Below are 19,974 nucleotides of genomic sequence, written 5' to 3' on the forward strand. Positions count from 1 at the left end.
GTTGACTGAATGGAAAAATTCAGTTTAGGGTTTAAAACCCTAATACTGACTAAAGGAAAAATTCAGTTTAGGGTTTAAAACCCTAATGCTGACTGAATGGAAAAATTCAGTTTAGAGTTTAAAACCCTAATACTGATTAAAGGAAAAATTCAGTTTAGGGTTTAAAACCCTAATGCTGACTGAATGGAAAAATTCAGTTTAGGGTTTAAAACCCTAATGCTGACTAAAGGGAAAAAGTTCAGTTTAGGGTTTAAAACCCTAATGCTGATTAAAGGAAAAAGTTCAGTTTAGGGTTTAAAACCCTAATGCTGATTAAACGGAAAAAGTTCAGTTTAGGGTTTAAAACCCTAATGCTGACTGAAGGAAAAAGTTCAGTTTAGGGTTTAAAACCCTTATGCTGACTAAAGGAAAAATTCAGTTTAGTGTTTAAAACCCTAATGCTGACTGTATGGAAAAATTTAGTTTAGGGTTTAAAACCCTAATACTGATTAAAGGAAAAATTCAGTTTAAGGTTTAAAACACTAATGCTGACTGACTGGAAAAATTCAGTTTAGGGTTTAAAACCCTAATGCTGACTAAAGGGAAAAAGTTCAGTTTAGGGTTTTAAACTCTAATGTTGATTAAAGGAAAAAGTTCAGTTTAGGGTTTAAAACCCTAATGCTGACTAAACGGAAAAAGTTCAGTTTAGGGTTTAAAACCCTAATGCTGACTGAATGGAAAAAGTTCAGTTTAGGGTTTAAAACCCTAATGCTGACTGAACGAAAAAGTTCAGTTTAGGGTTTAAAACCCTAATGCTGACTGAATGGAAAAGTTCAGTTTAGGGTTTAAAACCCTAATGCTGACTAAAGGAAAAATTCAGTTTAGGGTTTAAAACCCTAATGCTAACTGAATGGAAAAATTCAGTTTAGGGTTTAAAACTCTAATGCTGACTAAAGGAAAAATTCAGTTTAGGGTTTCAAACCCTAATGCTGACTGAATGGAAAAATTCAGTATAGGGTTTAAAACCCTAATACTGATTAAAGGAAAAATTCAGTTTAGGGTTTCAAACCCTAATGCTGACTGAATGGAAAAATTCAGTATAGGGTTTAAAACCCTAATACTGATTAAAGGAAAAATTCAGTTTAGGGTTTAAAACCCTAATGCTGACTGAATGAAAAAAATCAGTTTAGGGTTTAAAACCCTAATGCTGACTAAAGGGAAAAAGTTCAGTTTAGGGTTTAAAACCCTAATGCTGACTGAAAGGGAAAAAGTTCAGTTTAGGGTTTAAAACCCTAATGCTGACTGAATGGAAAAAGTTAAGTTTAGGGTTTAAAACCCTAATGCTGACTGAATGAAAAAGTTCAGTTTAGGGTTAAAAACCCTAATGCTGACTGAATGGAAAAGTTCAGTTCAGGGTTTAAAACCCTAATGCTGACTGAATGGAAAAAGTTCAGTTTAGGGTTTAAAACCCTAATGCTGACTGAATGAAAAAGTTCAGTTTATGGTTTAAAACCCTAATGCTGACTGAATGGAAAAGTTAAGTTTAGGGTTTAAAACCATAATGCTGATTAAACGAAAAGTTCAGTTTAAGATTTAAAACCCTAATACTGATTGAATGGAAAAAGTTTAGTTTAGGGTTTAAAACCCTAATGCTGACTAAATGGAAAAAGTTCAGTTTATGGTTTAAAACCCTAATGCTGACTAAATGAAAAAAGTTCAGTTTAGGGTTTAAAACCCTAATGTTGACTAAAAAGAAGGAGTTCAGTTTAGGGTTTAAAACCTTAATGACCAAATGTAAGGAAAGAGTTCAGTTTAGGGTTTAAAACCCTAATCCTGATTAAAGGAAAGAGTTCAGTTTAGGGTTTAAAACCCTAATGCTGACTAAAGGAAAAATTCAGCTTAGGGTTTAAAACCCTAATGCTGACTGAATGGAAAAATTCAGTTTAGGGTTTAAAACCCTAATGCTGACTGAATGGAAAAATTCAGTTTAGGGTTTAAAACCCTAATGCTGATTAAAGGAAAAAGTTCAGTTTAGGGTTTAAAACCCTAATGCTGATTAAAGGAAAAAGTTCAGTTTAGGGTTTAAAACCCTAATGCTGACTGAATGGAAAAAGTTCAGTTTAGGGTTTAAAGGCCTAATGCTGACTGAATGAAAAAGTTCACTTTAGGGTTTAAAACCCTAATGCTGACTGAATGGAAAAGTTCAGTTCAGGGTTTAAAACCCTAATGCTGACTGAATGGAAAAGTTCAGTTCAGGGTTTAAAGCCCTAATGCTGACTGAATGGAAAAGTTCAGTTTAGGGTTTAAAACCCTAATGATGACTGAATGGAAAAAGTTCAGTTTAGGGTTTAAAACCCTAATGCTGATTAAAGGAAAAATTTCAGTTTAGGGTTTAAAACCCTAATGCTGACTAAACGGAAAAAGTTCAGTTTAGGGTTTAAAACCCTAATGCTGACTGAATGGAAAAAGTTCAGTTTAGGGTTTAAAACCCTAATGTTGACTGAATGAAAAAGTTCAGTTTAGGGTTAAAAACCCTAATGTTGACTGAATGGAAAAGTTCAGTTCAGGGTTTAAAACCCTAATGCTGACTGAATGGAAAAAGTTCAGTTTAGGGTTTAAAACCCTAATGCTGACTGAATGAAAAAGTTCAGTTTATGGTTTAAAACCCTAATGCTGACTGAATGGAAAAGTTCAGTTCAGGGTTTAAAACCCTAATGTTGACTGAATTGAAAAGTTAAGTTTAGGGTTTAAAACCATAATGCTGATTAAAGGAAAAGTTCTGTTTAAGATTTAAAACCCCAATACTGATTGAATGGAAAAAGTTTAGTTTAGGGTTTAAAACCCTAATGCTGACTAAATGGAAAAAGTTCAGTTTATGGTTTAAAACCCTAATGCTGACTAAATGAAAAAAGTTCAGTTTAGGGTTTAAAACCCTAATGCTGACTAAATAGAAGGAGTTCAGTTTTGGGTTTAAAACCCTAATGCTGACTAAATGGAAGGAAAGTGTTCAGTTTAGGGTTTAAAACCCTAATCCTGATTAAAGGAAAGAGTTCAGTTTAGGGTTTAAAACCCTAAAGCTGACTAAAGGAAAAATTCATTTTAGGGTTTAAAACCCTAATGCTGACTGAATGGTAAAATTCAGTTTACGGTTTAAAACCCTAATACTGATTAAAGGAAAATTCAGTTTAGGGTTTAAAACCCTAATGCTGACTGAATGAAAAATTCAGTTTAGGGTTTAAAACCCTAATGCTAACTGAATGAAAAGTTCAGTTCAGGGTTTAAAACTCTAATGCTGACTGAATGGAAAAGTTCAGTTTAGGGTTTAAAACCCTAATGCTGATTAAAGGAAAAAGTTCAGTTTAGGGTTTAAAACCCTAATGCTGACTGAATGGAAAAAGTTCAGTTTAGGGTTTAAAGCCCTAATGCTGACTGAATGAAAAAGTTCACTTTAGGGTTTAAAACCCTAATGCTGACTGAATGGAAAAGTTCAGTTCAGGGTTTAAAACCCTAATGTTGACTAAATGGAAAAGTTCAGTTCAGGGTTTAAAGCCCTAATGCTGACTGAATGGAAAAGTTCAGTTCAGGGTTTAAAACCCTAATGCTAACTGAATGGAAAAAGTTCAGTTTAGGGTTTAAAACCCTAATGCAGACTGAATGGAAAAGTTCAGTTTAGGGTTTAAAACCCTAATGCTGACTAAAGAAAAATTCAGTTTAGGGTTTAAAACCCTAATGCTGACTGAATGGAAAAATTCAGTTTAGGGTTTAAAACCCTAATGCTGACTAAATGAAAAATTAAGTTTAGGGTTTAAAACCCTAATGCTGACTGAATGGAAAAATTCAGTTTAGGGTTTAAAACCCTAATACTGATTAAAGGAAAAATTCAGTTTAGGGTTTAAAACCCTAATGCTGACTGAATGGAAAAATTCAGTTTAGGTTTAAAACCCTAATGCTGACTAAAGGGAAAAAGTTCAGTTTAGGGTTTAAAACCCTAATGCTTATTAAAGGAAAAAGTTCAGTTTAGGGTTTAAAACCCTAATGCTGACTAAACGGAAAAAGTTCAGTTTAGGGTTTAAAACCCTAATGCTGACTGAATGGAAAAAGTTCAGTTTAGGGTTTAAAACCCTAATGCTGACTGAATGGAAAAGTTCAGTTTAGGGTTTAAAACCCTAATGCTGACTAAAGGAAAAATTCAGTTTAGGGTTTAAAACCCTAATGCTGACTGAATGGAAAAATTCAGTTTAGGGTTTAAAACCCTAATGCTGACTAAAGGAAAAATTCAGTTTAGGGTTTAAAACCCTAATGCTGACTGAATGAAAAAATTCAGTTTAGGGTTTAAAACCCTAATACTGATTAAAGGAAAAATTCAGTTTAGGGTTTAAAACCCTAATGCTGACTGAATGGAAAAATTCAGTTTAGGGTTTAAAACCCTAATGCTGACTAAAGGGAAAAAGTTCAGTTTAGGGTTTAAAACCCTAATGCTGATTAAAGGAAAAAGTTCAGTTTAGGGTTTAAAACCCTAATGCTGATTAAACGGAAAAAGTTTAGTTTAGGGTTTAAAACCCTAATGCTGACTGAAGGAAAAGTTCAGTTTAGGGTTTAAAACCCTAATGCTGACTGAATGAAAAAAATCAGTTTAGGGTTTAAAACCCTAATGCTGACTAAAGGGAAAAAGTTCAGTTTAGGGTTTAAAACCCTAATGCTGACTAAACGGAAAAAGTTCAGTTTAGGGTTAAAAACCCTAATGCTGACTGAATGGAAAAGTTCAGTTCAGGGTTTAAAACCCTAATGCTGACTGAATGGAAAAAGTTAAGTTTAGGGTTTAAAACCCTAATGCTGACTGAATGAAAAAGTTCAGTTTATGGTTTAAAACCCTAATGCTGACTGAATGGAAAAGCTCAATTCAGGGTTTAAAACTCTAATGCTGACTGAATGGAAAAGTTAAGTTTAGGGTTTAAAACCATAATGCTGATTAAACGAAAAGTTCAGTTTAAGATTTAAAACCCTAATACTGATTGAATGGAAAAAGTTTAGTTTAGGGTTTAAAACCCTAATGCTGACTAAATGGAAAAAGTTCAGTTTATGGTTTAAAACCCTAATGCTGACTAAATGAAAAAAGTTCAGTTTAGGGTTTAAAACCCTAATGCTGACTAAAAAGAAGGAGTTCAGTTTAGGGTTTAAAACCTTAATGACCAAATGTAAGGAAAGAGTTCAGTTTAGGGTTTAAAACCCTAATGCTGACTAAATGGAAAAGTTCAGTTTAGGGTTTAAAACCCTAATGCTGACTAAAGGAAAAATTCAGTTTAGGGTTTAAAACCCTAATGCTGACTGAATGGAAAAATTCAGTTTAGGGTTTAAAACCCTAATACTGATTAAAGGAAAATTCAGTTTAGGGTTTAAAACCCTAATGCTGACTGAATGGAAAAATTCAGTTTAGGGTTTAAAACCCTAATGCTGACTGAATAAAAAGTTCAGTTCAGGGTTTAAAACTCTAATGCTGACTGAATGGAAAAGTTCAGTTTAGGGTTTAAAACCCTAATGCTGACTGAATGAAAAAGTTCAGTTTAGGGTTTAAAACCCTAATGCTGACTGAAGGAAAAAGTTCAGTTTAGGGTTTAAAACCCTAATGCTGACTGAATGGAAAAGTTCAGTTTAGGGTTTAAAACCCTAATGCTGACTAAAGGAAAAATTCAGTTTAGGGTTTAAAACCCTAATGCTGACTGAATTGAAAAATTCAGTTTAGGGTTTAAAACTCTAATGCTGATTAAAGGAAAAATTCAGTTTAGGGTTTAAAACCCTAATGCTGACTGAATGGAAAAATTCAGTTTAGGGTTTAAAACCCTAATACTGATTAAAGGAAAAATTCAGTTTAGGGTTTAAAACCCTAATGCTGACTGAATGGAAAAATTCAGTTTAGGGTTTAAAACCCTAATGCTGACTAAAGGGAAAAAGTTCAGTTTAGGGTTTAAAACCCTAATGCTGATTAAAGGAAAAAGTTCAGTTTAGGGTTTAAAACCCTAATGCTGACTGAATGGAAAAGTTCAGTTTAGGGTTTAAAACCCTAATGCTGACTGAATGGAAAAAGTTCAGTTTAGGGTTTAAAACCCTAATACTGATTAATGGTAAAATTCAGTTTAGGGTTTAAAACCCTAATGCGGACTGAATGGAAAAGTTCAGTTTAGGGTTTAAAACCCTAATGCTGACTGAATGGAAAAGTTCAGTTTAGGGTTTAAAACCCTAATGCTGACTGAATAGAAAAGTTCAGTTTAGGGTTTAAAACCCTAATGCTGACTAAAGGAAAAATTCAGTTTAGGGTTTAAAACCCTAATGTTGACTGAATGGAAAAATTCAGTTTAGGGTTTAAAACCCTAATGCTGACTAAAGGAAAAATTCAGTTTAGTGTTTAAAACCCTAATGCTGACTGAATGGAAAAATTCAGTTTAGGGTTTAAAACCCTAATACTGATTAAAGGAAAAATTCAGTTTAGGGTTTAAAACCCTAATGCTGACTGAATGGAAAAATTCAGTTTAGGGTTTAAAACCCTAATGCTGACTAAAGGGAAAAAGTTCAGTTTAGGGTTTAAAACCCTAATGCTGATTAAAGGAAAAAGTTCAGTTTAGGGTTTAAAACCCTAATGCTGACTAAACGGAAAAAGTTCAGTTTAGGGTTTAAAACCCTAATGCTGACTGAATGGAAAAAGTTCAATTTAGGGTTTAAAACCCTAATGCTGACTGAATGAAAAAGTTCAGTTTAGGGTTTAAAACCCTAATGCTGACTGAATAGAAAAGTTCAGTTTAGGGTTTAAAACCCTAATGCTGACTAAAGGAAAAATTCATTTTAGGGTTTAAAACCCTAATGCTGACTGAATGGAAAAATTCAGTTTAGGGTTTAAAACTCTAATGCTGACTAAAGGAAAAATTCAGTTTAGGGTTTAAAACCCTAACGCTGACTGAATGGAAAAATTCAGTTTAGGGTTTAAAACCTTAATACTGATTAAAGGAAAAATTCAGTTTAGGGTTTAAAAACCTAATGTTGACTGAATGGAAAAATTCAGTTTAGGGTTTAAAATCCTAATTCTGACTAAAGGGAAAAAGTTCAATTTAGGGTTTAAAACCCTAATGCTGATTAAAGGAAAAATATTCAGTTTAGGGTTTAAAACCCTAATGCTGACTAAACGGAAAAAGTTCAGTTTAGGGTTTAAAACCCTAATGCTGACTGAATGGAAAAAGTTTAGTTTAGGGTTTAAAACCCTAATACTGATTAAAGGAAAAATTCAGTTTAGGGTTTAAAACCCTAATGCTGACTGAATGGAAAAAGTTCAGTTTATGGTTTAAAACCCTAATGCTGACTGAATGAAAAAGTTCAGTTTATGGTTTAAAACCCTAATGCTGACTGAATGGAAAAGTTCAGTTCAGGGTTTAAAACCCTAATGCTGACTGAATGGAAAAGTTAAGTTTAGGGTTTAAAACCCTAATACTGATTATAGGAAAAGTTTAGTTTAAGGTTTAAAACCCTAATACTGATTGAATGGAAAAAGTTTAGTTTAGGGTTTAAAACCCTAATGCTGACTAAATGGAAAAAGTTCAGTTTAGGGTTTAAAACCCTAATACTGATTAAAGGAAAATTCAGTTTAGGGTTTAAAACCCTAATGCTGACTGAATGGAAAAATTCAGTTTAGGGTTTAAAACCCTAATGCTGACTGAATAAAAAGTTCAGTTCAGGGTTTAAAACTCTAATGCTGACTGAATGGAAAAGTTCAGTTTAGGGTTTAAAACCCTAATGCTGATTAAAGGAAAAAGTTCAGTTTAGAATTTAAAACCCTAATGCTGTCTGAATGGAAAAAGTTCAGTTTAGGGTTTAAAGCCCTAATGCTGACTGAATGAAAAAGTTCACTTTAGGGTTTAAAACCCTAATGCTGACTGAATGGAAAAGTTCAGTTCAGGGTTTAAAACCCTAATGCTGACTGAATGGAAAAGTTCAGTTCAGGGTTTAAAGCCCTAATGCTGACTGAATGGAAAAGTTCAGTTTAGGGTTTAAAACCCCAATGCTGACTGAATGGAAAAAGTTCAGTTTAGGGTTTAAAACCCTAATGCTGATTAAAGGAAAAATTTCAGTTTAGGGTTTAAAACCCTAATGCTGACTAAACGGAAAAAGTTCAGTTTAGGGTTTAAAACCCTAATGCTGACTTAATGGAAAAAGTTCAGTTTAGGGTTTAAAACCCTAATGCTGACTGAATGAAAAAGTTCAGTTTAGGGTTAAAAACCCTAATGCTGACTGAATGGAAAAGTTCAGTTCAGGGTTTAAAACCCTAATGCTGACTGAATGGAAAAAGTTCAGTTTAGGGTTTAAAACCCTAATGCTGACTGAATGAAAAAGTTCAGTTTAGGGTTTAAAACCCTAATGCTGACTGAAGGAAAAAGTTCAGTTTAGGGTTTAAAACCCTAATGCTGACTGAATGGAAAAGTTCAGTTTAGGGTTTAAAACCCTAATGCTGACTAAAGGAAAAATTCAGTTTAGGGTTTAAAACCCTAATGCTGACTGAATGGAAAAATTCAGTTTAGGGTTTAAAACCCTAATGCTGACTAAAGGAAAAATTCAGTTTAGTGTTTAAAACCCTAATGCTGACTGTATGGAAAAATTCAGTTTAGGGTTTAAAACCCTAATACTGATTAAAGGAAAAATTCAGTTTAGGGTTTAAAACCCTAATGCTGACTGAATGGAAAAATTCAGTTTAGGGTTTAAAACCCTAATGCTGACTAAAGGGAAAAAGTTCAGTTTAGGGTTTAAAACCCTAATGCTGATTAAAGGAAAAAGTTCAGTTTAGGGTTTAAAACCCTAATGCTGACTGAACAGAAAAAGTTCAGTTTTGGGTTTAAAACCCTAATGCTGACTGAATGGAAAAAGTTCAGTTTAGGGTTTAAAACCCTAATACTGATTAATGGTAAAATTCAGTTTAGGGTTTAAAACCCTAATGCTGACTGAATGGAAAAGTTCAGTTTAGGGTTTAAAACCCTAATGCTGACTGAATGGAAAAAGTTCAGTTTAGGGTTTAAAACCCTAATGCTGACTGAATGGAAAAGTTCAGTTTAGGGTTTAAAACCCTAATGCTGACTAAAGGAAAAATTCAGTTTAGGGTTTAAAACCCTAATGCTGACTGAATGGAAAAATTCAGTTTAGGGTTTAAAACCCTAATGCTGACTAAAGGAAAAATTCAGTTTAGTGTTTAAAACCCTAATGCTGACTGTATGGAAAAATTCAGTTTAGGGTTTAAAACCCTAATACTGATTAAAGGAAAAATTCAGTTTAGGGTTTAAAACCCTAATGCTGACTGAATGGAAAAATTCAGTTTAGGGTTTAAAACCCTAATGCTGACTAAAGGGAAAAAGTTCAGTTTAGGGTTTAAAACCCTAATGCTGATTAAAGGAAAAAGTTCAGTTTAGGGTTTAAAACCCTAATGCTGACTAAACGGAAAAAGTTCAGTTTAGGGTTTAAAACCCTAATGCTGACTGAATGGAAAAAGTTCAATTTAGGGTTTAAAACCCTAATGCTGACTGAATGAAAAAGTTCAGTTTAGGGTTTAAAACCCTAATGCTGACTGAATAGAAAAGTTCAGTTTAGGGTTTAAAACCCTAATGCTGACTAAAGGAAAAATTCATTTTAGGGTTTAAAACCCTAATGCTGACTGAATGGAAAAATTCAGTTTAGGGTTTAAAACTCTAATGCTGACTAAAGGAAAAATTCAGTTTAGGGTTTAAAACCCTAACGCTGACTGAATGGAAAAATTCAGTTTAGGGTTTAAAACCTTAATACTGATTAAAGGAAAAATTCAGTTTAGGGTTTAAAAACCTAATGTTGACTGAATGGAAAAATTCAGTTTAGGGTTTAAAACCCTAATTCTGACTAAAGGGAAAAAGTTCAATTTAGGGTTTAAAACCCTAATGCTGATTAAAGGAAAAATATTCAGTTTAGGGTTTAAAACCCTAATGCTGACTAAACGGAAAAAGTTCAGTTTAGGGTTTAAAACCCTAATGCTGACTGAATGGAAAAAGTTTAGTTTAGGGTTTAAAACCCTAATACTGATTAAAGGAAAAATTCAGTTTAGGGTTTAAAACCCTAATGCTGACTGAATGGAAAAAGTTCAGTTTATGGTTTAAAACCCTAATGCTGACTGAATGAAAAAGTTCAGTTTATGGTTTAAAACCCTAATGCTGACTGAATGGAAAAGTTCAGTTCAGGGTTTAAAACCCTAATGCTGACTGAATGGAAAAGTTAAGTTTAGGGTTTAAAACCCTAATACTGATTAAAGGAAAAGTTCAGTTTAAGGTTTAAAACCCTAATACTGATTGAATGGAAAAAGTTTAGTTTAGGGTTTAAAACCCTAATGCTGACTAAATGGAAAAAGTTCAGTTTAGGGTTTAAAACCCTAATACTGATTAAAGGAAAATTCAGTTTAGGGTTTAAAACCCTAATGCTGACTGAATGGAAAAATTCAGTTTAGGGTTTAAAACCCTAATGCTGACTGAATAAAAAGTTCAGTTCAGGGTTTAAAACTCTAATGCTGACTGAATGGAAAAGTTCAGTTTAGGGTTTAAAACCCTAATGCTGATTAAAGGAAAAAGTTCAGTTTAGTGTTTAAAACCCTAATGCTGACTGTATGGAAAAATTCAGTTTAGGGTTTAAAACCCTAATACTGACTAAAGGGAAAAAGTTCAGTTTAGGGTTTAAAACCCTAATACTGATTAATGGTAAAATTCAGTTTAGGGTTTAAAACCCTAATGCTGACTGAATGGAAAAGTTCAGTTTAGGGTTTAAAACCCTAATGTTGACTGAATGGAAAAGTTCAGTTTAGGGTTTAAAACCCTAATGCTGACTGAATAGAAAAGTTCAGTTTAGGGTTTAAAACCCTAATGCTGACTGAATGGAAAAAGTTCAGTTTAGGGTTTAAAACCCTAATGCTGACTGAATGGAAAAATTCAGTTTAGGGTTTAAAACCCTAATGCTGACTAAAGGAAAAATTCAGTTTAGTGTTTAAAACCCTAATGCTGACTGTATGGAAAAATTCAGTTTAGGGTTTAAAACCCTAATACTGATTAAAGGAAAAATTCAGTTTAGGGTTTAAAACCCTAATGCTGACTGAATGGAAAAATTCAGTTTAGGGTTTAAAACCCTAATGCTGACTAAAGGGAAAAAGTTCAGTTTAGGGTTTAAAACCCTAATGCTGATTAAAGGAAAAAGTTCAGTTTAGGGTTTAAAACCCTAATGCTGACTAAACGGAAAAAGTTCAGTTTAGGGTTTAAAACCCTAATGCTGACTGAATGGAAAAAGTTCAATTTAGGGTTTAAAACCCTAATGCTGACTGAATGAAAAAGTTCAGTTTAGGGTTTAAAACCCTAATGCTGACTGAATAGAAAAGTTCAGTTTAGGGTTTAAAACCCTAATGCTGACTAAAGGAAAAATTCATTTTAGGGTTTAAAACCCTAATGCTGACTGAATGGAAAAATTCAGTTTAGGGTTTAAAACTCTAATGCTGACTAAAGGAAAAATTCAGTTTAGGGTTTAAAACCCTAACGCTGACTGAATGGAAAAATTCAGTTTAGGGTTTAAAACCTTAATACTGATTAAAGGAAAAATTCAGTTTAGGGTTTAAAAACCTAATGTTGACTGAATGGAAAAATTCAGTTTAGGGTTTAAAACCCTAATTCTGACTAAAGGGAAAAAGTTCAATTTAGGGTTTAAAACCCTAATGCTGATTAAAGGAAAAATATTCAGTTTAGGGTTTAAAACCCTAATGCTGACTAAACGGAAAAAGTTCAGTTTAGGGTTTAAAACCCTAATGCTGACTGAATGGAAAAAGTTTAGTTTAGGGTTTAAAACCCTAATACTGATTAAAGGAAAAATTCAGTTTAGGGTTTAAAACCCTAATGCTGACTGAATGGAAAAAGTTCAGTTTATGGTTTAAAACCCTAATGCTGACTGAATGAAAAAGTTCAGTTTATGGTTTAAAACCCTAATGCTGACTGAATGGAAAAGTTCAGTTCAGGGTTTAAAACCCTAATGCTGACTGAATGGAAAAGTTAAGTTTAGGGTTTAAAACCCTAATACTGATTAAAGGAAAAGTTCAGTTTAAGGTTTAAAACCCTAATACTGATTGAATGGAAAAAGTTTAGTTTAGGGTTTAAAACCCTAATGCTGACTAAATGGAAAAAGTTCAGTTTAGGGTTTAAAACCCTAATACTGATTAAAGGAAAATTCAGTTTAGGGTTTAAAACCCTAATGCTGACTGAATGGAAAAATTCAGTTTAGGGTTTAAAACCCTAATGCTGACTGAATAAAAAGTTCAGTTCAGGGTTTAAAACTCTAATGCTGACTGAATGGAAAAGTTCAGTTTAGGGTTTAAAACCCTAATGCTGATTAAAGGAAAAAGTTCAGTTTAGTGTTTAAAACCCTAATGCTGACTGTATGGAAAAATTCAGTTTAGGGTTTAAAACCCTAATACTGACTAAAGGGAAAAAGTTCAGTTTAGGGTTTAAAACCCTAATACTGATTAATGGTAAAATTCAGTTTAGGGTTTAAAACCCTAATGCTGACTGAATGGAAAAGTTCAGTTTAGGGTTTAAAACCCTAATGTTGACTGAATGGAAAAGTTCAGTTTAGGGTTTAAAACCCTAATGCTGACTGAATAGAAAAGTTCAGTTTAGGGTTTAAAACCCTAATGCTGACTGAATGGAAAAAGTTCAGTTTAGGGTTTAAAACCCTAATGCTGACTGAATGGAAAAATTCAGTTTAGGGTTTAAAACCCTAATGCTGACTAAAGGAAAAATTCAGTTTAGTGTTTAAAACCCTAATGCTGACTGTATGGAAAAATTCAGTTTAGGGTTTAAAACCCTAATACTGATTAAAGGAAAAATTCAGTTTAGGGTTTAAAACCCTAATGCTGACTGAATGGAAAAATTCAGTTTAGGGTTTAAAACCCTAATGCTGACTAAAGGGAAAAAGTTCAGTTTAGGGTTTAAAACCCTAATGCTGATTAAAGGAAAAAGTTCAGTTTAGGGTTTAAAACCCTAATGCTGACTAAACGGAAAAAGTTCAGTTTAGGGTTTAAAACCCTAATGCTGACTGAATGGAAAAAGTTCAATTTAGGGTTTAAAACCCTAATGCTGACTGAATGAAAAAGTTCAGTTTAGGGTTTAAAACCCTAATGCTGACTGAATAGAAAAGTTCAGTTTAGGGTTTAAAACCCTAATGCTGACTAAAGGAAAAATTCATTTTAGGGTTTAAAACCCTAATGCTGACTGAATGGAAAAATTCAGTTTAGGGTTTAAAACTCTAATGCTGACTAAAGGAAAAATTCAGTTTAGGGTTTAAAACCCTAACGCTGACTGAATGGAAAAATTCAGTTTAGGGTTTAAAACCTTAATACTGATTAAAGGAAAAATTCAGTTTAGGGTTTAAAAACCTAATGTTGACTGAATGGAAAAATTCAGTTTAGGGTTTAAAACCCTAATTCTGACTAAAGGGAAAAAGTTCAATTTAGGGTTTAAAACCCTAATGCTGATTAAAGGAAAAATATTCAGTTTAGGGTTTAAAACCCTAATGCTGACTAAACGGAAAAAGTTCAGTTTAGGGTTTAAAACCCTAATGCTGACTGAATGGAAAAAGTTTAGTTTAGGGTTTAAAACCCTAATACTGATTAAAGGAAAAATTCAGTTTAGGGTTTAAAACCCTAATGCTGACTGAATGGAAAAAGTTCAGTTTATGGTTTAAAACCCTAATGCTGACTGAATGAAAAAGTTCAGTTTATGGTTTAAAACCCTAATGCTGACTGAATGGAAAAGTTCAGTTCAGGGTTTAAAACCCTAATGCTGACTGAATGGAAAAGTTAAGTTTAGGGTTTAAAACCCTAATACTGATTAAAGGAAAAGTTCAGTTTAAGGTTTAAAACCCTAATACTGATTGAATGGAAAAAGTTTAGTTTAGGGTTTAAAACCCTAATGCTGACTAAATGGAAAAAGTTCAGTTTAGGGTTTAAAACCCTAATACTGATTAAAGGAAAATTCAGTTTAGGGTTTAAAACCCTAATGCTGACTGAATGGAAAAATTCAGTTTAGGGTTTAAAACCCTAATGCTGACTGAATAAAAAGTTCAGTTCAGGGTTTAAAACTCTAATGCTGACTGAATGGAAAAGTTCAGTTTAGGGTTTAAAACCCTAATGCTGATTAAAGGAAAAAGTTCAGTTTAGAATTTAAAACCCTAATGCTGTCTGAATGGAAAAAGTTCAGTTTAGGGTTTAAAGCCCTAATGCTGACTGAATGAAAAAGTTCACTTTAGGGTTTAAAACCCTAATGCTGACTGAATGGAAAAGTTCAGTTCAGGGTTTAAAACCCTAATGCTGACTGAATGGAAAAGTTCAGTTCAGGGTTTAAAGCCCTAATGCTGACTGAATGGAAAAGTTCAGTTTAGGGTTTAAAACCCCAATGCTTACTTAATGGAAAAAGTTCAGTTTAGGGTTTAAAACCCTAATGCTGATTAAAGGAAAAATTTCAGTTTAGGGTTTAAAACCCTAATGCTGACTAAACGGAAAAAGTTCAGTTTAGGGTTTAAAACCCTAATGCTGACTGAATGGAAAAAGTTCAGTTTAGGGTTTAAAACCCTAATGCTGACTGAATGAAAAAGTTCAGTTTAGGGTTAAAAACCCTAATGCTGACTGAATGGAAAAGTTCAGTTCAGGGTTTAAAACCCTAATGCTGACTGAATGGAAAAAGTTCAGTTTAGGGTTTAAAACCCTAATGCTGACTGAATGAAAAAGTTCAGTTTAGGGTTTAAAACCCTAATGCTGATTGAAGGAAAAAGTTCAGTTTAGGGTTTAAAACCCTAATGCTGACTGAATGGAAAAGTTCAGTTTAGGGTTTAAAACCCTAATGCTGACTAAAGGAAAAATTCAGTTTAGGGTTTAAAACCCTAATGCTGACTGAATTGAAAAATTCAGTTTAGGGTTTAAAACTCTAATGCTGACTAAAGGAAAAATTCAGTTTAGGGTTTAAAACCCTAATGGTGACTGAATGGAAAAATTCAGTTTAGGGTTTAAAACCCTAATACTGATTAAAGAAAAATTCAGTTTAGGGTTTAAAACCCTAATGCTGACTGAATGGAAAAATTCAGTTTAGGGTTTAAAACCCTAATGCTGACTAAAGGGAAAAAGTTCAGTTTAGGGTTTAAAACCCTAATGCTGATTAAAGGAAAAAGTTCAGTTTAGGGTTTAAAACCCTAATGCTGACTGAACAGAAAAAGTTCAGTTTTGGGTTTAAAACCCTAATGCTGACTGAATGGAAAAAGTTCAGTTTAGGGTTTAAAACCCTAATACTGATTAATGGTAAAATTCAGTTTAGGGTTTAAAACCCTAATGCTGACTGAATGGAAAAGTTCAGTTTAGGGTTTAAAACCCTAATGCTAACTGAATGGAAAAAGTTCAGTTTAGGGTTTAAAACCCTAATGCTGACTGAATGGAAAAGTTCAGTTTAGGGTTTAAAACCCTAATGCTGACTAAAGGAAAAATTCAGTTTAGGGTTTAAAACCCTAATGCTGACTGAATGGAAAAATTCAGTTTAGGGTTTAAAACCCTAATGCTGACTAAAGGAAAAATTCAGTTTAGTGTTTAAAACCCTAATGCTGACTGTATGGAAAAATTCAGTTTAGGGTTTAAAACCCTAATGCTGATTAAAGGAAAAAGTTCAGTTTAGAATTTAAAACCCTAATGCTGTCTGAATGGAAAAAGTTCAGTTTAGGGTTTAAAGCCCTAATGCTGACTGAATGAAAAAGTTCACTTTAGGGTTTAAAACCCTAATGCTGACTGAATGGAAAAGTTCAGTTCAGGGTTTAAAACCCTAATGCTGACTGAATGGAAAAGTTCAGTTCAGGGTTTAAAGCCCTAATGCTGACTGAATGGAAAAGTTCAGTTTAGGGTTTAAAACCCCAATGCTTACTTAATGGAAAAAGTTCAGTTTAGGGTTTAAAACCCTAATGCTGATTAAAGGAAAAATTTCAGTTTAGGGTTTAAAACCCTAATGCTGACTAAACGGAAAAAGTTCAATTTAGGGTTTAAAACCCTAATGCTGACTGAATGGAAAAAGTTCAGTTTAGGGTTTAAAACCCTAATGCTGACTGAATGAAAAAGTTCAGTTTAGGGTTAAAAACCCTAATGCTGACTGAATGGAAAAGTTCAGTTCAGGGTTTAAAACCCTAATGCTGACTGAATGGAAAAAGTTCAGTTTAGGGTTTAAAACCCTAATGCTGACTGAATGAAAAAGTTTAGTTTAGGGTTTAAAACCCTAATGCTGACTGAAGGAAAAAGTTCAGTTTAGGGTTTAAAACCCTAATGCTGACTGAATGGAAAAGTTCAGTTTAGGGTTTAAAACCCTAATGCTGACTAAAGGAAAAATTCAGTTTAGGGTTTAAAACCCTAATGCTGACTGAATTGAAAAATTCAGTTTAGGGTTTAAAACTCTAATGCTGACTAAAGGAAAAATTCAGTTTAGGGTTTAAAACCCTAATGGTGACTGAATGGAAAAATTCAGTTTAGGGTTTAAAACCCTAATACTGATTAAAGGAAAAATTCAGTTTAGGGTTTAAAACCCTAATGCTGACTGAATGGAAAAATTCAGTTTAGGGTTTAAAACCCTAATGCTGACTAAAGGGAAAAAGTTCAGTTTAGGGTTTAAAACCCTAATGCTGATTAAAGGAAAAAGTTCAGTTTAGGGTTTAAAACCCTAATGCTGACTGAACAGAAAAAGTTCAGTTTTGGGTTTAAAACCCTAATGCTGACTGAATGGAAAAAGTTCAGTTTAGGGTTTAAAACCCTAATACTGATTAATGGTAAAATTCAGTTTAGGGTTTAAAACCCTAATGCTGACTGAATGGAAAAGTTCAGTTTAGGGTTTAAAACCCTAATGCTAACTGAATGGAAAAAGTTCAGTTTAGGGTTTAAAACCCTAATGCTGACTGAATGGAAAAGTTCAGTTTAGGGTTTAAAACCCTAATGCTGACTAAAGGAAAAATTCAGTTTAGGGTTTAAAACCCTAATGCTGACTGAATGGAAAAATTCAGTTTAGGGTTTAAAACCCTAATGCTGACTAAAGGAAAAATTCAGTTTAGTGTTTAAAACCCTAATGCTGACTGTATGGAAAAATTCAGTTTAGGGTTTAAAACCCTAATACTGATTAAAGGAAAAATTCAGTTTAGGGTTTAAAACCCTAATGCTGACTGAATGGAAAAATTCAGTTTAGGGTTTAAAACCCTAATGCTGACTAAAGGGAAAAAGTACAGTTTAGGGTTTAAAACCCTTATTCTGATTAAAGGAAAAAGTTCAGTTTAGGGTTTAAAACCCTAATGCTGACTAAACGGAAAAAGTTCAGTTTAGGGTTTAAAACCCTAATGCTGACTGAATGAAAAAGTTCAGTTTAGGGTTTAAAACCCTAATGCTGACTGAATGAAAAAGTTCAGTTTAGGGTTTAAAACCCTAATGCTGACTGAATAGAAAAGTTCAGTTTAGGGTTTAAAACCCTAATGCTGACTAAAGGAAAAATTCATTTTAGGGTTTAAAACCCTAATGCTGACTGAATGGAAAAATTCAGTTTAGGGTTTAAAACTCTAATGCTGACTAAAGGAAAAATTCAGTTTAGGGTTTAAAACCCTAACGCTGACTGAATGGAAAAATTCAGTTTAGGGTTTAAAACCTTAATACTGATTAAAGGAAAAATTCAGTTTAGGGTTTAAAAACCTAATGTTGACTGAATGGAAAAATTCAGTTTAGGGTTTAAAACCCTAATTCTGACTAAAGGGAAAAAGTTCAATTTAGGGCTTAAAACCCTAATGCTGATTAAAGGAAAAATATTCAGTTTAGGGTTTAAAACCCTAATGCTGACTAAACGGAAAAAGTTCAGTTTAGGGTTTAAAACCCTAATGCTGACTGAATGGAAAAAGTTCAGTTTAGGGTTTAAAACCCTAATGCTGACTGAAAGGAAAAATTCAGTTTAGGGTTTAAAACCCTAATGCTGACTAAATGGAAAAAGTTCAGTTTATGGTTTAAAACCCTAATGCTGACTGAATGAAAAAGTTCAGTTTATGGTTTAAAACCCTAATGCTGACTGAATGGAAAAGTTCAGTTCAGGGTTTAAAACCCTAATGCTGACTGAATGGAAAAGTTAAGTTTAGGGTTTAAAACCCTAATACTGATTAAAGGAAAAGTTCATTTTAAGGTTTAAAACCCTAATACTGATTGAATGGAAAAAGTTTAGTTTAGGGTTTAAAACCCTAATGCTGACTAAATGGAAAAAGTTCAGTTTATGGTTTAAAACCCTAATGCTGAATAAATGAAAAAAGTTCAGTTTAGGGTTTAAAACCCTAATGCTGACTAAAGGAAAGAGTTCAGTTTAGGGTTTAAAACCCTAATGCTGACTGAATGGAAAAAGTTCAGTTTAGGGTTTAAAACCCTAATGCTGACTGAATGGAAAAGTTCAGTTTAGGGTTTAAAACCCTAATGCTGACTAAAGGAAAAATTCAGTTTAGGGTTTAAAACCCTAATGCTGACTGAATGGAAAAATTCAGTTTAGGGTTTAAAACCCTAATACTGATTAAAGGAAAATTCAGTTTAGGGTTTAAAACCCTAATGCTGACTGAATGGAAAAATTCAGTTTAGGGTTTAAAACCCTAATGCTAACTGAATGAAAAGTTCAGTTCAGGGTTTAAAACTCTAATGCTGACTGAATGGAAAAGTTCAGTTTAGGGTTTAAAACCCTAATGCTGATTAAAGGAAAAAGTTCAGTTTAGGGTTTAAAACCCTAATGCTGACTGAATGGAAAAAGTTCAGTTTAGGGTTTAAAGCCCTAATGCTGACTGAATGAAAAAGTTCACTTTAGGGTTTAAAACCCTAATGCTGACTGAATGGAAAAGTCCAGTTCAGGGTTTAAAACCCTAATGCTGACTGAATGGAAAAGTTTAGTTCAGGGTTTAAAACCCTAATGCTGGCTGAAGGAAAAATTCAGTTTAGGGTTTAAAACCCTAATGCTGACTGAATGGAAAAATTCAGTTTAGGGTTTAAAACTCTAATGCTGACTAAAGGAAAAATTCAGTTTAGGGTTTAAAACCCTAATGCTGACTGAATGGAAAAATTCAGTTTAGGGTTTAAAACCCTAATACTGATTAAAGGAAAAATTCAGTTTAGGGTTTAAAACCCTAATGCTGACTGAATGGAAAAATTCAGTTTAGGGTTTAAAACCCTAATGCTGACTAAAGGGAAAAAGTTCAGTTTAGGGTTTAAAACCCTAATGCTGACTGAATGAAAAAGTTCAGTTTAGGGTTAAAAACCCTAATGCTGACTGAATGGAAAAAGTTCAGTTTAGGGTTTAAAACCCTAATGCTGACTGAATGAAAAAGTTCAGTTTAGGGTTTAAAACCCTAATGCTGACTGAATGGAAAAATTTCAGTTTAGGGTTTAAAACCCTAATGCTGACTTAATGGAAAAGTTAAGTTTTGGGTTTAAAACCCTAATGCTGATTAAATGAAAAGTTCAGTTTAAGGTTTAAAACCCTAATGCTGACTGAATGGAAAAGTTCAGTTCAGGGTTTAAAACCCTAATGCTGACTGAATGGAAAAGTTAAGTTTAGGGTTTAAAACCCTAATGCTTTTTAAAGGAAAAGTTCAGTTTAAGGTTTAAAACCCTAATACTGATTGAATGGAAAAAGTTTAGTTTAGGGTTTAAAACCCTAATGCTGACTAAATAGAAAAAGTTCAGTTTATGGTTTAAAACCCTAATGCTGACTAAATGAAAAAGTTCAGTTTAGGGTTTAAAACCCTAATGCTGACTAAATGGAAGGAGTTCAGTTTAGGGTTTAAAACCCTAATGCTGACTAAATGGAAGGAAAGAGTTCAGTTTAGGGTTTAAAACCCTAATCTTGATTAAAGGAAAGAGTTCAGTTTAGGGTTTAAAACCCTAATGCTGAGTGA

This window comes from Nicotiana sylvestris, chromosome 4 (genome assembly GCF_000393655.2).
Source record: "Nicotiana sylvestris chromosome 4, ASM39365v2, whole genome shotgun sequence".
NCBI lineage: Eukaryota > Viridiplantae > Streptophyta > Magnoliopsida > Solanales > Solanaceae > Nicotiana > Nicotiana sylvestris.